We start from the raw sequence: 17,306 nt of genomic DNA on the forward strand, positions 1-17,306 counted from the left end.
GGTGCTCTGGACTAACAGTATTACTGTTTCCTAAGAACTTAATAGAAATGCAAAATCTCAGACTCTGGTCCAGGCTTTCTGAATCAAGAACTCTGGAGAGGAGTTCTTGAACTCTGCATTTGACAAGCTCTCTGGAACCACCATCTATCTAGTGAATGACTTCTTGTTTCATAGCCTGATAATGAATAACCTCAAGAACTGGTTTTAATCCTGTTTAATTAATCAAGGAAAACTTGACTTAGTAACCGCACTTCACTTCTAGTCTAAAGCCTTATTCATTGCACCAATGCCATGTAAGCAATCATTCCTATAGAAGTCAGCCGTGGGTATGGCATTGGGCACAGCCGTTAAGATGCTGCTTGGGAGGCCTGCATTCCATATCAGAGTGCTCAGGTTCAAGTCCCAGCTCTGTTTCTGATTCCAGCTTTCTGCTAATGCATACCCTGAGAGGTAGGAGATGATGGCTCAAGTGCATGGGTCCTTGCTACTCAAGTGGGAAACCCAGATTGGGGTTCTGGTTCCTGGCTTCTGTCTAGCTCCAGCTATTGTGAACATTAGGCAGTGAACCATACATGGGCCCCTCTCTCTTTCACTCTCTGTTTATTCATGGTCTCTGTTTAATGAGATGTGGTCATTTAATGAGACATTGATTTTATAAGTTCTTTTATAAGTGTAGTTTCTTTTCATTCTTTGAGCATATTCACAATGACTGCCTTGAAGTTTTGTCTGTTAAATCCAGCATTTGGGTCCTCTTACGCACCATTTATGCTGCCTGCTTTTTCTCCATGTATATGGAAGAATCTTATATAAAGACATCTTCCTGATTCTATGCATGCTGCACAGAATTTTTGTTAAAAACTGGACATTTGAGATAATATGTTGTAATAAGCATGAGTTCTGGTACCCTACCACCACAACCAGGGCTTGCTATTGTTATTTCCTTATTTCTTTGTCTATTTGCTGGCTGGTTATTTCAGTGACACCTGCTTGTCTCTGAAGCATTTAGCCTCTGAGGTTGTTCCTCAAGGGGCCCAGCATTGGGCATGCATCCAGTTGTCCTGGAGTGAAAGCTGTTTCTGCAGGGTTCTCCCTGACTCTCTGATCACACCTAGCAGCTGCTAGGCTCCCATAACTCACAGCTTATTGCTTTATGGTTATCTAGAGTGCTCTGTGGGCGTAAATTACTGCGGTCTCATCCAACTAAATGTGAGGCCCTTTGGAAGGGTCATTCATGATGCCAGCATTTGAGATTTGTCCTGACCATGGATGTGCCCTGCCTAGCTCTTTCCCTGGTTCTTTCTAGCCAACTTGTTGACTGCAGTTGAGATTGTTGCTCTCAAAGCTACCAGACTCCTTTGAACTGCTCACCACCAAAATCGCCATTGTTTTTGGGAACTTAACATCTTCAGACTTGTTTTGTGTGAATTCAGTTCCTATAGGAAGTGCTTGGGTACTCTCTATCCTTCATGCCTACCTCTGCCTCTGGACAAAATCTCTGAACTGCAGCTCTGCAGCTGCGTGTGGGGGCAATCACCTGCTTCTCTCTGAGGGACACCCTGCTTCAGTTGCTGGGGCCTGGGTAGAGGTGGCAGCCTCTGGTCTTCTTGGCTAGTCTCTGTCCTTTGGTGCCTCTGTCTTACGGCCAACAAGAAGAAGCATGATCAGAGCCCCAGTATTCTCAATGTGATGCACCTGATGTAGACCCTTCACCCGGTGAGTGAGGCCAAGTAGCAGATGACAATATCAGACTTCTTAGCGGGACTCACCTGGTTTGTAGCCCCTGCAACACATAGCTGGGGGTGATTGGAAATCTGGTGACCTAAACCTCCCAGGAAAGCACTGTAGCCCTCAACGGGAGCTGGGAGAGAGGGAAACTGGAGTTCTTGGCTTCATGGGCCTGTGGTAGAATTTCTATTACAGTTAGCTGGGAATAACAAGGGAAACAGTCATGGTTCAAATGTCATAGGGTCTTCCTGTTCTTAGCAAGTTTTACTAGATTTTCTTGAATAAATGTTTCTTTAATTACTATATGCCCTTTGGACAACTCCCAGACACCTTAAATGCTAGAATTCTAAAAATAATTTCCACCAGTTATGCTTGATTAGCTGGAGACTGTGGAGCACCTCATTCTGTTATTCCAGAAGTAGAAATCTAAGTGTTTGTTGCTTTCAGCTGCTAGGATTAGGGTAATTTTTCTGCAACAGGGAAAACTAATATGCAGGGATCTGTGCTCTACAAATTTTACATTAAGAAATATTGATGTAAGCTTATCAGGAATTGTAATAACTTCATTTAGATTAAGTTCCAAGTGATAATTAATGATGAAATATATACTAATCATACTGTTTTCAACAATGAAGTATTTTTATCTATGATTTCAAAAGGAAGAGCATACTAGTCTCATTCAGTGGCCAAAGTACCACCATCAATTTCCAATGGGATATATTAATCATATGCAAATACAATTTGGAAGGATAAGCAACCCAGGTGGCACATTTTGGATGAAGCTGAGATCTAATTCCTGTCAACATATAAAATCAAAATATTGAGTGATCATTTACTTTACAAAATATTTTACAATAATTCCTTTAAATAGATAGTTGTCCTGGTACATATGCATTTTGTAAGACAAGTACTTGTCAAAGAAACTTGGAAAAGTAGAAGATTAAATACATTGACATTTAGCCATTAATGGAGATTTATCATTTTTAAATTATAATGTATTGAATGGAGAAGTAGGATTGGGTATGAGAAGCTGGAATTATACAACAATTTTTCAGGACTATAGTTTTTGTAAAATATAAAATACCTTGTCGCTCCCCCTCTTCGTGGAGGAACGACACAGGACCCTGCGCTGTTCTTTTGTCTGCTCGGCCCTTCCCGGGTTTGCTGCTGGTTCTTCCCGGGTTGGCTACCGACCCTTCCACCTCTGTGGAAGGGCGGTTCCCCCTGCCACTTTCCCCACTTCCGCGGGGGAGCGGCACACCGCCGGCTGGCCGGCTCTCTCGGGGGCTGCACAGGTGTTCCTTCAGATAGATGCACGGTGTCTCTCTCCTCCTTTATAGTCCTCTTCCACCAATCCCAACTCTGCTACCCACACGCCGAGTACGCTGCTCTCCTCCAATCAGGAGCAGGATCAGCTCCTGCAGGTCATCACTCAAGTTGGCGAGAGGCAGCTGCGTAGAAGTTGTTACTCCCTTCTCAGTGCCATATTGTGGGAGAGCAGATGCATAGAATAAGTCTTAATTCCAGTAACAGTCTAGTCCGAGTTGCTCCCCACAATACCTATGTTTATTATGGCATGATTTAGGGTTAAAGTCCCAGAATACCTTTTTGTTAGCATAATATATCTTTCGAGAAACCCTGATTCACTTGAAAAGCAGTGCAGCTGCTCTGGACTTCATTCAACTTAGTCTAACATCTTTATAATTCTTTATACAGCTAATAAAGTCTCTGGAGCCTTCTTATTGTGATTAAATGTTACCCAAGGCCTTGCCAAAGCCACTTAGCAAAGAACTGGCATGGTAGATTTCCAGTAACTAAGTGGCCACAGGCACTCAGAGTCAAGATCAGAATCAAGTTCTGTGGAAAATATGTCACATTAGAAAAAAAGAGTCGGCACTCATTTCTGGCATCGCAGGTTCTCTCGTCAAGGCAACCCCTATGCCGTGCTCGCTGAAGGTAAATGGAATGTACCATTTGTGCCTCACTTTTCCATTTTTAATTCCATGTTAATTCTCCAGAGAATTATAAGAGGGTTTTTATTTTTCTCTCTTTTTTTCTTGTTAAAAGAAAAGTCAAATAATTCACTCTTCCTGCAAATTATTTGGAACAGAGGAATTAATTGAGGAAAGCAAAAATATTTCCCAAAGCAAATAAGGTGCATGTCTTTTTTGCTTTTTCTTTAGAATATAATGTGTTTGGAAATAAACCACAGTTCTGGCAAAGTCTCCCCATCTGGACTTTACAGTAAAGAGTAAAGCTCTGATTCTCAAGCCAAAATGAGATCCAGTCTGATTTGTATTATTTGAAAGGCAGAGAGACAGAAAGATCAGCCTTCCATGGAGCCGCTCCTCAAGTGCCTGCAATGGCTGCAGCTGGGCCAGGATGAAGCCAGGAGTCTGGCTGGAACTCACCCCAGCTCTCCCATGTATGCTCACGTGCAGGGAGACAAGGTCTTGAGCCATCACCTTCTTCCTCCCAGGGTGCACATAAGCATGAAGCTAGAATGGAGCACAAAACCAAGACATGAACCCAGCACTTCAAAATGGGCTGCAGGGATTTCAGGTTCTGAGGTGCTGTGCCAGATACCCCTCCTCTGCCCGGCACTGTTCCATTGTTCCCAGACAGAGGGGGATGGTCCTCTCCTAAGATGTTCTCCCTGTTTGAGAGGTCCACTCAGAAGTCAGCATATTCAGGGCTTGCTCTGCTATGAGGGTTTCTGTCACATCTTCCATTTGACCAGTAATATTGCCTCGTAATCCGAGCTCTGGGAATAGTTCAGGTGACCAGTAAGTCTGTTGGAAGGTTAATAACCATCAAAGGATTTGTCTTAATCTATTTTCTGTTAGTATATTGGAATCCCCAAGGATAGATACTTTATAAAGAAAAGAGATTTATTTAGCTCACAATTCTAGAGGTTCAAGGCATAGTGCCAGTACCTGCGTGGTGCTGATGAGGGCCTCATGACAGATGGCATCACAGTAATAGACCCAGAGTGGTGAGAGATGTATGCAGTGCTGAGTGGTGTATGCAGAAGAGGAGGGGTGCCAAGCCCCTGCATGACAACCTATTCATGTGGGAATTAATCCAGTTCCACAAGACCTGGACTAATTCCTTCTGAGAATGGTACCTCCATGTCCTAATCACCTTGCACTAGGCCTGTGGGGATCAGCATGACATGACTGCAGCCATGTTAGTTGTAACTGCCATCTTGGTTCTAGGTGACTCTGGCACTTATCCCAAAACCTATGAGATAAATCCATGAGTAATCTACCAAGTGTTTCTTGCTAGGCAATGACACCTGGAATGTCTCTTAACTAATGCCTGACATGTGAACATTTCTTGGAAAAGTCCAGGGACATTCTGGTTGCCCATAGACCACCTTTGTTTTGCTTATCCTATAAATCCTTTCCTACTGCATTAGGGTGCAGTGGTCTTTATGTTTTGCTGAAACTCAAGACATACTTCTGTCTGTGAGTTTCTAATAAATTATACACAGTGTGATCCTGATTTGTGTATATCTTTCTTTGGTCTTTTGGTCCTCTCTGCTTTTTGGCAGCCAGTTCTTATACACTGGTTCTTCTGAAGCAATTGGTGACTCAGCCAGGAGACAGAAAATGGGGAATGAAGCTTCTATGGGGAAAAATCTAGGCTGGCCATCTACCTCTGTAGGGGTGGAGGGTACATTGTATGCTGGATACTTATGGCCTGCTATGTATGAAGATGCCCCCCAAATGCCAATGGGACTTGGGAAGGATATCTAGATAATTATTAGGAACTTAACAAGGTAATGCCGCCCCCACATGCTGTTGTTTCTAATATTAGTCAGGTTTTAGAAACACTAACATCCTCTCTTGGTTCTGTTCATCCTGTTTTACATTTAGCTAATGCATCTTCCAGCATCTCTTTATAGGCAGATTCACAATAGAAATTTCCTTCAAATCAGAGACCAGACAGTGGACGTTCCAAGTACTGCCCAAAGGTATCTCCATAATTCTCATGTCTGTCATGGCATGGTGGCTTGAGACCTTGCCCTGTAGATCCCGTTGGCATTTCTTGGTTTCACTGTATTATGATAGTGTGTCAACTGGTGATTGTGTTCTCCTATAGGATACAGTGTATCACCTTTACACCCAGGCAAGAGGATGGACAATCAACCCCCCAAAAATTCAAGACCCTGGACTATCCATGAAGTTTCTTGGGGTTGTGTAGTAGGATAAGATCCATTTAATAGTTAGAATGGTGTTTGATACCCCATATGATGAAAGATATGCAGGTTTTTGTGGGACTCTTGGTTTTTCGTTGGTGGGCTTCATTCCCCATTTAGTAATGCCTATGCCCACTATATTAGCTAGTTTAAAAAAAAATGACCACATGCGACTAGGGTATCTTCCAATAGGAAACATTCAAAGGGGAACAGGTTTTGATAGCATGGGAACAGGACTTGGACATCCCTCTACCCAGCACGCCGGTACAATTAGATGTCACCAGTACAGCACAGTTCAGCACACAGCATCAGCTGGAAACTCCGACGAGCACAATCAGGACAACAGTTTCCTAGTTTTTGGTCACTGCTCTTAAAGGGAGATGCACTTCTTTATACCAACAGTTCCTGAAAATGTACAATGTTCTGTTACAGGTAGAACCACTGGTGAAGACTGTGTCAGCACTGGCCTACATAATGGATAGCTGTATAATCTATTTCAATAGCCTCAATCTACTATGGCACAGACTCTTACCTTAAGAAAGTTGCATGGATATTTACAATGAAATGTCCTATACACTAGTTTATTGGCACCTGGGTTGCAGACAGTGCTGGGCATAGTTACTTCTGAAATCACCTCACTGCCTTAGGTGCCTGGGTTGACCCAAGTGCCTGGGTCCCTGAACCTGTGTGGGAGACCCGGAGGACACTCCTGACTCCAGGCTTCTGATTGCCCCAGCTCTGGCCATTGGGGCCATTTGGGGAGTGAACAAGTGGATGGAAGACCTTTCTCTCTGTCTCTTCCTCTCTCTGTCTGTGACTCTACCTCTCAAATAAATAAATAAAATATTAAAAAAAGACACTACATATATATTTTCCTATTTATACATCTATACTAGAAAACAGCTTGATATAATTTATATTTACAGGGTAATCAACATTAAAATGCACAATATACCTTTTCTATATACCAACATGAAAATTTCTGTAATATAGACCAAGTGTTGAGTCATAAAAATAAATCTTAGGGCTGGTGCTATAGTGCAATGGCTTGAGTCACTGTCTGTAGTGCCAGCATCCTAAATGAGTGCCGGCTCAAGTCCCAGCTGTTCTACTTAAGATCCAGCTCAGCGCTAATGTTCCTAGCAAAGCACCGGAAGATGACCCAAGTGATAGGGACCCTGTACCCATGTGGGAGACCTAGATAGGCTCCTAGTTTTTGCCTGGCCCAGCCCTGGTTGTTGCAGCCATTTGGGAAGTGAATCAACAGATAGAAGATCTTTCTCTCTCCCTCCGTCTCTCTCCCTCTCTCTCTGTAAATCTAATTTTCAAATAATAAATAAATAAATCTTTCAAATAAATAAACAAATCTCAATAAATAAAAAATTACAGAATATATTCCTTAACCATATGGTATTAAGTTAGAAATCACCAATATTAAGTTATAAGAAGTCCAAGTATTTGTATATTAAAAACCACACTTACAAGGAACCCTGTGCTTAAGAACAAGTTTCAAGAGGAATTAGAAAACAATTTGACATAAAGTATAATGAAAATGTAATGTGTTAAAATTTGTGTGATGGATGGGGCTGGCACTATGGTAAAGCAGGTAAAGCCATTGCTTGTAGTGCCAGCATCCCATATGGCTGCCAGTTCATGTCCTGGATGCTCCTCTTCCAATCAAGCTCTCTGCTAATGCACCTGGAAAAGCAGTAGAAGATGGCCCAATTCCTTGGGCCCCTGCACCCACCTGGGAGACCAGGAAGAAGCTCCTGGCTCCTGACTTCAGATCGGCCCAGCTCTGACTGTTATGGCCATTTGGGGAGTGAACCAGTGAATGGAAGATCTCTCTTTCTTTCTCTCTCTCTCTCTCTGCCTCTGCCTCTGCCTCTCTGTAACTCTGTCTTTCAAATCAATCAATCAATCAATCTTTAAAAGTATTGTGTGATGCAATTAAGGCAATATGTTGAGGGAATGTATAGCTTTAAGTGCTTCTATTATACAATAATAAAGTTTAAATTAAATTATCTAGATCTCCACATTAAGAAGTCAGGAGAGGAAAAGCAAGTTAAATACAAAGCATGTAGAAGGAATAACATAGTAAAGATAATACAGTCTGTTCATAGATGACATGATTGTCCCATGTAAAACATATGAAAGAATTGACAAAGAAAAAAACTCCTGGAACTAATAAAATATTACAGCAAAGTTGAAAGATATAGATACAAAAGTAAATTGTTTTCCAGCAGTGAATAAGTAGAATTTAAATTTTAAGAATATTATTTACATTAGTACCTCTGAAATAAGACATTTCAGTATAAATCTAGAAGAATATGTACAAAATATAGATGAGAAAAGCTGTAAAACTGATATACGAAATCAGAGGAGAACCAAATACATTGAAGATAGTCCATGTTCATGGATACTATTAAATTAGATGAATAGAGGCTGGCGCCGCGGCTCACTAGGCTAATCCTCCGCCTTGCGGCGCTGGCACACCGGGTTCTAGTCCCGGTTGGGGCGCCGGATTCTGTCCTGGTTGCCCCTCTTCCAGGCCAGCTCTGTGCTGTGGCCAGGGAGTGCAGTGGAGGATGGCCCAGGTGCTTGGGCCCTGCACCCCATGGGAGACCGGGAAAAGCACCTGGCTCCTGGCTCCTGCCATCGGATCAGCGCGGTGCGCCGGCCGCAGCGCGCTGGCCGCGGTGGCCATTGGAGGGTGAACCAACGGCAAAGGAAGACCTTTCTCTCTGTCTCTCTCTCTCACTGTCCACTCTGCCTGTCAAAAAAAAAATATATATATATATAAAAAAAATTTAAATTAGATGAATAGAAAGTCATTGACCTAAAATTGTATCCTGAATTTGAGTTCCTACATAACAAATCACAGCCTAACAAAGAGAGGGTGACACAAGGAGAGAAAGTGAGAGAGAGAAAAAAAATACTCCATCTTCTGGTTCACTCCCCAAAGCCTGCAACAACCAGATCTAGGCCAGTCTGAAACCAGGAGCCTGGAACTCTACTTGGGTCTCTCATGGTAGTGACAGGGATCTAAGTACTTGAGCCATCATCCACTACCTTCGAGGTACATTAGCAGGGAACTGGATTGGAAGCACTGGCTCGAGTCCTGGCTGCTCCACTTCTAACTCAGCTCCCTACTAACGTGTCTAGAAAAGAGTGGAAGATGGCCTGAGTGTTTGGGCCCCTGCCACCCACATCAAAGACTCAGATGGAGTTCCAGGCTCCTGGCCTAGGCCTGGCCCAGTCCCATCCATTTTGGCCACTAGGGAGTGTAACCAGCAGGTGGACGATTTCTCTCTAACAACCTTTCAAATAAATAAATAAATCTTTAAAAAAAAATCAATGCTCTCATATAACGGTGGTTACAGAGGCTGGAGAGGGAAGTGAAGGAGGAGGGCTGGGGAAGATTAATAGTTACTAGGTTGCAGCTAGGTAGGAGTAAGAAGTTCTGGGACTCTATTGCACAGCAGGGCGACTATAGATAATGTACTATATATTTCTCTATTTAAAAATCTAGAAGATAGGATTTTGAATGCTTTGACTATTAAGACTATAAAGACTATGTTAAATGCTTGGAGGAATACATAGATTTACCCTAATTGGATATTATGTAATGTGTACATGTAACAAAACATCACACAGTACCCCATTAATTTGAACACATTTTATATATGTCTATTAAGATGAAATAAACTTACAGCAGATGCAAAAAGGCATCCTGTGAGCCTTGGTCCACTGGAATTTTTAATTATATTTCACTGGGTCTTTAGGACTAAACCACAGTGTGAACTCAGAAGTAAAATCCAGGTTAGCAAATGCTTTCCATAGCTTCTTTTCTTTCCAGCTCTCTGCCTGCCTCTGCCAGAGGGGAGCAATATCTCAAAAAGTCCTTTTCACCTTGTTCTTTTGATCATGATCCAATACTCTTCCCAAGGGATCAGCCTCCCCGCGTTTTGGTGACAGACCTCTCATGACCTCACAAGCCCTACAGCCAATTCAGCTCCATACATACTGTCCTGATTAATTGTCCTTTCCAGCTCACTGCCACCAGTCAGTGGAACTCCATTGGTTTCTCACTTGGACATCCAGCAGTCTTCCATGATCCCTCCCCTCTAATACCTCCCAAGATCTTTCCATCTAATTTAATTCCTCTACAGCTCCCTAAGACCTAGAAAATGAAATCCAAATTCTTACCCTCAGAAAATCCCATAATCTGGCTGCTCCTTATTTTCCCAGTCACTTTCCCCATTTCTTTATTTCTCTAAGACTAGGAGTCCTTTCTCGTACCTCTATACAGTCTGTGATCTGTCTGGTGAGCCCTACCATTCCCACCAGCCAGAATCATCACGAAACATCTCATCTTTCAAGACCCAGCTCAATGAACTTCTCTCCATCCCTCAGTACAGTCAGGCTCCTTGGCCTCACATTGTATGTAACATTATATTGGATCTATTTGCTAGCCAGTCTGTATGCTCCCTGAAAGCAGAGTTTTTGTTTTCTGGTTTTTATTTTTATTTTTTTTAAAGATTTATTTATTTATTTGAAAGTCAGAGTTACATAGAGAGAGGAGAGGCAGAGAGAGAGAGAGGTCTTCCATCCACTGGTTCACTCCCCAGATGGCTGCAACGGCTGGAGCTGTGCCGATCTGAAGCCAGGAGCCAAGAGCTTCTTCTGGGTTTCCCATGCGGGTGCAGGAGCCTAAGCACATGGGCCATCTTCTACTGCTTTCCCAGGCCATAGCAGAGAGCTGGATCGGAAGTGGAGCAGCTGGGACCAGAACCGGTGCCCGTATGGGATGCCGACACTTCAGGCCAGGGCATTAACCCACTGCGCTACAGCACCGGCCCGATTTTCTGGTTTTTAAATCTTATCTTTTTTTAAACCTTCTGTTGTTCAATGAATAAATGAATGAGAGTGCTTGAGGAAGTAAATGAATTCACCCATACATTTGGAATTTCCATGAGAATATCTTAAAGTATAATCTCTCCTGTCACACACAAGGAAGGCAAAGCTTCATCAAAGCCCACTGAGTTTGGTTTTAAAATAAAAATAAAAAAAGAAAGAAAAACTACCATTATTTATAGTCTAATAAGCTCTACATCTAACTTAGGTGTGTTCCCAGATTCAGGGTTATTGAATGTTTGTTGAGAATATTAACAGGCATATGAAAGGGCATTGGTTCGGGGGCCATGGGAGTTAGCCTACCCTTCTGATATCCACTTGAACTATCTTAGTTGGTTTTCTGTTGCTAGTAGCCCAACAGCATACACTGGGTTATAAAGAAGAGAGGTTTATCAGGGCTCATGGTTCTGGTCCAAGGTTAAGGAGTTGCATCTGGTGCTGGCCTTTTTGCAGGCAGAGTCCTTAGGTGACACAGGGCCCCACCTAGTAAGACAGTACAAAGCCACTAGGATTAAATCAGGGTGGCCCCACTCTGGTGGCCTTATCTTATTTTAGAACTCTCCAAAATCTGTCTACTTAACCGATGTGCAGCAAGCCAACTCCCAATACTGGGGTGGAGGAAAAAGTAGTTTACCTTGCAATGTGCAGAACAGAGTCAGCTATTCCTTAATTCCCAGGCTCCCCAAGGAATTAAGGGTGGCAAATCTTCTATGTTAAAGTTGGGGTTAAGCAGTGTATGATTCAGCTCATGTACAGGTCTCTAGTTTGTCCACCATGTTCATGGCCTTCCTTGGATTGGTCAGACATAGGAGGCTGGTGTGTTGATGATGCTGTGATGGCAAAGTGGGATCTGACCCATCCAGGGCCTGTAAGTAGGTTGGTTATTCCTTGGCTTTATTAGGTCCTGAAGTCCCTGTGAAGCATCTCAAAATAGAGACTAGCATTAGCATGTTAACTGTGGAGGTGACAATTGGATTCTGAGTTTTGTGATCTGGAGTCCTGGGCTGGCCTGATCCTTGTACCGCTCCTTTAATTTAGTGAATTAATATTAGTGAGAAGCTGCTTCTAATCATCAGGATGAAGACAGAGGAACTGCAAGCTGAAGGAGAAAAACCGAGGCCTGATGCTGTCTACGTGAAAGGCACTGGGGTAAGGGTCAGTTTCCATCTCATCCTATCACCTGCCAAAGACCCTATTATAAATAGCTGAATTAAGTTTTTACCCTCTTAATATCTCACAACAAGGATTAAATTTCAACATACCATAGCATAGTCCTTCACTGTGCCTAATGAACAGTTATTCCAAAAACTAAACCTATGCAGTATGTTGCTGGGAAAGCAATCTCTGGTTAAGGAAGTTCTGATGCTAACAAATGCTGGGTTTGGTTGTATGGCTCTGCTTCCTGAGTCCTAATGTGTGAAAGGTTGGTGTACAGCCTAACCATTCCCTCCCTTTCACCAACTTCCTTTGTAAAAGGGCCTGAACCAATGATTTTCATATGTCTTGAGGACATCCAGCTTCCTTCTCTTCTTGCAATGTGTTCAGTTGATGTTGTTGTCTTAGTGGCGGGATAATCTTAAACAGCATGCAGTAAGAAGGACTTCTTGAGGCCAGTGCTATGGTGTAACAAGTAACGCCTCTGCCTGTAGTGCCAGCATCCTATATGGGCGCCGGTTTGAGTCTCGGCTGCTCCACTTCCGATCCAGCTCTCTGCTATGGCCTAGGAAAGCAGTGGAAGATAGCCTGAGTCCTTGAGCCCCTGCACCCACGTGGGAGACCTGGAAGAAGCTCCTGGCTTCGGATCGGCACAGGTCCAGATATTGCAGCCAATTGGCGAGTGAACCAGTGGATAGAAGACCTCTCTTCTCTGCCTCTCCTTTTCTCTCTGTGTAACTCTGACTTTCAAATAAATAAATAATTTTTTTAAAAGAAGGACTTGTTACTTCCTCTAGCACTCTATGCATTCTAAGCAGGTTCTTCTTCTTCTTCTTTTTTTAAGAATTTATTTATTTATTTGAAAGGCAGAGTTACAGAGAGGCAGAGGCAGAGAGAGAGAGAGAGAGAGAGAGAGAGAGAGAGAGAGAGAGAAAGAAAGAGTCTTCCATCTGCTAGTTAACTCTCCAAATGGCTGCAATGGCCAGAGCTAGGCCAATCCAAAGCCAGGAGCTAAGAGCTTCTTCCAGGTTTTCCATGCAGGTGCAGGGGCCCAAGGACTTGGGCCATCTTCTACTGCTTCCCCAGGCCATAGCAGAGAGCTGGATTGGAAGTGGAACAGCCGGGACTAGAACTGGGACTCATATGGATGTCAGCACTGCAGGTGGTGGCTTTACCTACTAAGCCACAACACTGGTCCCACCAAGTGGGTTCTTACTAGTTAAAATGTAAACCACCACAATTTCTTATTAATCATTGTAGGGATTCACCCTAAAAAGTTGAAGATCAAGACTTTTTTTTTTTTTGGTGTTAGTAAACAAAGAACATTGTGTGGAGTGAAAACAACATCAGGGTGCTGATATTGTTGCCAGATGCAGGGCCAGGCCAGAAATCTTACACAACCACAGAGGATGGGATGCGCATCTGTGTTAGGCATGAAAGAGATGTCTTCCTTAGGGAGAGTTTGGATTGCCTGTCTCCTCTTCTCAGTTCACCAGACCTCAATGGAGGCAGGAACTCATCAATTACAGGTGACTCAGTTCCAGCTCATTTTCCTAAGCACTTCTTGTTTTTCAGACCTTCAGACCTTTTGTTCCCAGGACCAGGCAATTTTACTTCCTTTTTTTTTTTTTTTTTTTTTTGACAGGCAGAGTGGACAGTGAGAGAGAGAGACAGAGAGGAAGGTCTTCCTTTTTGCCATTGGTTCACCCTCCAATGGCTGCCACGGCTGGCGCACTGCAGCCGGCGTACCACGCTGATCCGAAGGCAGGAGCCAGGTGCTTCTCCTGGTCTCCCATGGGGTGCAGGGCCCAAGCACTTGGGCCATCCTCCACTGCACTCCCTGGCCACAGCAGAGAGCTGGCCTGGAAGAGGGGCAACCGGAACAGAATCCGGTGCCCCGACCGGGACTAGAACCCGGTGTGCTGGCGCCGCAAGGCGGAGGATTAGCCTAGTGAGCCATTGCACTGGCCAATTTTACTTCTTAATGGGAGGTAGGAAAAAAGGAAAAAAGTGTGAGTGGAAACCTTTGGCCACTGAAGATGAGCAAGGCTGCCGCTAGCAGGCTGAGCAGGCAGCTGTGGGGAGGGTCCCTGCACGGCTGGACTGCAGGGCTGCAGCCGGACCTCTCTCCCAGATGCCTGGTTCCTGACTCAGAAGTCTGTTACCCTTGGAATTTCCTGGGTGGTAGAAGCATCTGTTGTTCTAACAAGGCTACTCTGGGTTACTAGATGAGAACAGGTCACGGGAAAGACAAAGCCATGATTAGAAGCATAGAAATTTCAGCTCACACCCCTCTGCGGAGAGGGGAGGAGCTGGTGATTGGCTGTAGAATTGACCAAGCCTACGGGATGAAGTCCTATTAAAAATTCCTAAAAGACGGGGTTCAGGGAGCTTCTAGGTAACAAATGCACACTTGTGTCAGGAAGGCGATACATACAAACTCCCTGGGGACAGAAGCTCCTGCCCTCAGGACACTTCTGGACTTCACCCTGCACATCTCTTCATCTGGCTAAAATATCTTTCATAATAAACTGAAAATAGTAAGTAAATAGAGGCTGGCGCTGTAGCATAGTGGGTTAAAGCCCTGGCCTGAAGCACCGGCATCCCATATGGGAACCAGTTCTAGTCTCAGCTGCTCCTCTTCCAATCTAGCTCTCTGCTGTGGCCTGGGAAAGCAATGGAGGATGGCCCAAGTCCTCGGGCCCCTGCACCCACGTGGGAGACCTGGAAGAGGCTCCTGGCTTCAGATTGGCACAGCTCTGGCCGTTGTGGCCATCTGGGGAGTGAACCAGAGGATGAAAGACCGCTCTCTCTCTCTGTAACTCTGTCCTTCAAATAAATAAAATAAATCTTTAAGAAAAAAGAAAATAGTAAGTAAATAGTTTTCTTGGATTCTATGAGCCCATTTAGCAAATTACTGAACCTAGAAGGGAGTTGTGAAAACCTCCCATTTGTAGCCAAGTTGGACAGAAGTGTGGATAACCTGGGGACCTACTAATTGCAATTGGCATCTGAAGTGAGAGGCAGGTGGAGATGGCCCAGAGGGAGAAGCAGCTGAAGGCAGGGCTGCAATTTAGGAGGCTGCTGGAGCCTCAGGTTTGGAGAAGCGATGGTTTACAGGCCAAGGCAGAGGGAGGCAGGATGGGGAAGAAGGAAGGGATTTTAGAGAAGGAGAAGAAATAATGTCAGAACTTGGATGGAGAAGGGGGAGGGAAGCTCCAGCTCGGGCTCAGGGGATAGATGGACCTGGACTAGGAGCAGAGCTAAGGGAGGAGGACCAAGAGGAGCTTCTGGCAGCCTGGCCTGAGGACCTAAAGGCTTCCAGATGTTTGAGCAACAACCCGGGTACGCGTCAAGTTGACTGGATGGGTATACACATGTGACAAGATAAAAGCTCACATTTTTAATTGCTTTCCTTCATTCCTAAATGTTCCCACCCATCTCCTAAGCAATTAGCAACATGTACACAGCCTCAAAGAAAGTAGAATGCAATAGCAGTAAAGAGAGAAAAAAATGTTATTAAATGTATTTTTTAAATTTCCAAACTACTTCCTTGGAAGTCAAAAGGTGAGGCCGTGAATGGAGCATAAGAGTTTGTACCATAAAAAAAGATGACAATGCCAATGTTCCTCTGGGTTCAACCAGCAAAGAGTAAAATAGAGTTCTGGGCTCTTTCGCTAAGCTAAGGAAACTAGTATATTTATATACTGAAAGAATAACTGATCCAGGTTGGAAGTTATGTCCCATGAAAACAGACTAGCATGTAAAATTTTAAGATTAATGGTTGCATTTCACAGACGATAACATTAAAACTTGTGAAGTTCAGATGTTTCTATGGATAATCTCTGGAGGTACTTTTCTGGCTACAATATGGGGAACAGGACGGTTGTAAGTCTTCATAAAGGACCTTCATTCTCACACACATTTTTGATCTCATCTTACACCTGTGTCAATAACCGCATGTCCCCAGAGTTTCTTTTCACAAGCAATGGTTAATTAAGAAACTTTCAGGCTCTGGCTCTAGCCAGGATTTTATTAACCAGGAAGAATAGAAAATGGAAGGCTTATAAAAATGTGACTTAATAAAAATATGAACATTATAGACATTTAAAGACAATATGCTGAAGTCTATAAGAATATGCCTCCACACAGAAACAGGGAAGGTCAAATGAGATGCTGTGCTGCTCTTAGTGGAAGAGGGTGGCCAAAAATGGGAGAAAGCCTCAGAAACAAACGTGTGTGAGTGTGTGTGTGTGATGAAGAGATTCTGAGCACATTTGTTAAATAGGAAGTCTCAACATGGGTTCATATCTTGGCTCTACCAATGATTAACTCTGTATCTTCAGGCAAATAATTCCTCTGAGGCTCAGTTTCCTCATCTGAAAAATGGAGTTTAAGGTCACAATAACCTATATCATACAGCTGTTATAAGCATGAGTTAATCATGTAAAACACTTGAAACAATGCCCCAAAACAATGCATACTAAACAAGCGTTTGCTATCACTGTTGTTGTTGTCAAGAAAAAGGATCACTCTAGGGGTTGACTTGGGGAAGGACAGGAGTGAACTCCAGAACGTGGTGGACTGACTCATCACCTTAGGGAGGAGGAAGTGACCTTATCTCCTGGAGCAGGGGAGAGGGACGGAGAAAGGTTACAGATGCACGTGGATTTGGCTTGAAAGGGTGGAAGTTTGACCAAGGATCTAATGACCGTTATTATTTTGCATAGCTGAGTTAGTTGGGAGAGGGAACATGCTGCCTTTCACTTTCCAAATACTACATACTTCTTGATGGGTATCCTTGCTGTCTCTTCTTCCCATTTCGGATCTCCAACAGCTGTTTCACATAAAACAGAACAATCAATAAATTCTTCTCACTTAACTGGCAGACTATTAAAAACTCAGACTTCTCATTTAAAAAAACTTGTGCTTCATGATTGTACATGAAGATACATGCAAGGTACTCATTTATTTATAGCCTGTGGATAAACAAACAATCCTACCTGTCTACTAGGTCCAGGTGGAGTTCTGATTTTCCCCTCACTGTTGAAGGAATCACCCTCTTTAGAGTGTTTAACAGATTGTTCTTCTCTCAGGGAAGTACCAAAGTCGCTTTTGTATTATGTATGTCTCTCTCTCTCTCTCTCTCTCTCTCTCTCTCTCTCTCTCTGTGTGTGTGTGTGTTCTTTGCTTAGGATCCTTCCTCATCCTTCATCCTCCATAGACTCTAAGCACCTCCCAAGCAGGCGAAATTCTGTGACTTAATTACTTGCAATTTTGTAGTGACTACCATACGGCATTCTGC

Source organism: Oryctolagus cuniculus, chromosome 2 (assembly GCF_964237555.1).
Source record: "Oryctolagus cuniculus chromosome 2, mOryCun1.1, whole genome shotgun sequence".
NCBI lineage: Eukaryota > Metazoa > Chordata > Mammalia > Lagomorpha > Leporidae > Oryctolagus > Oryctolagus cuniculus.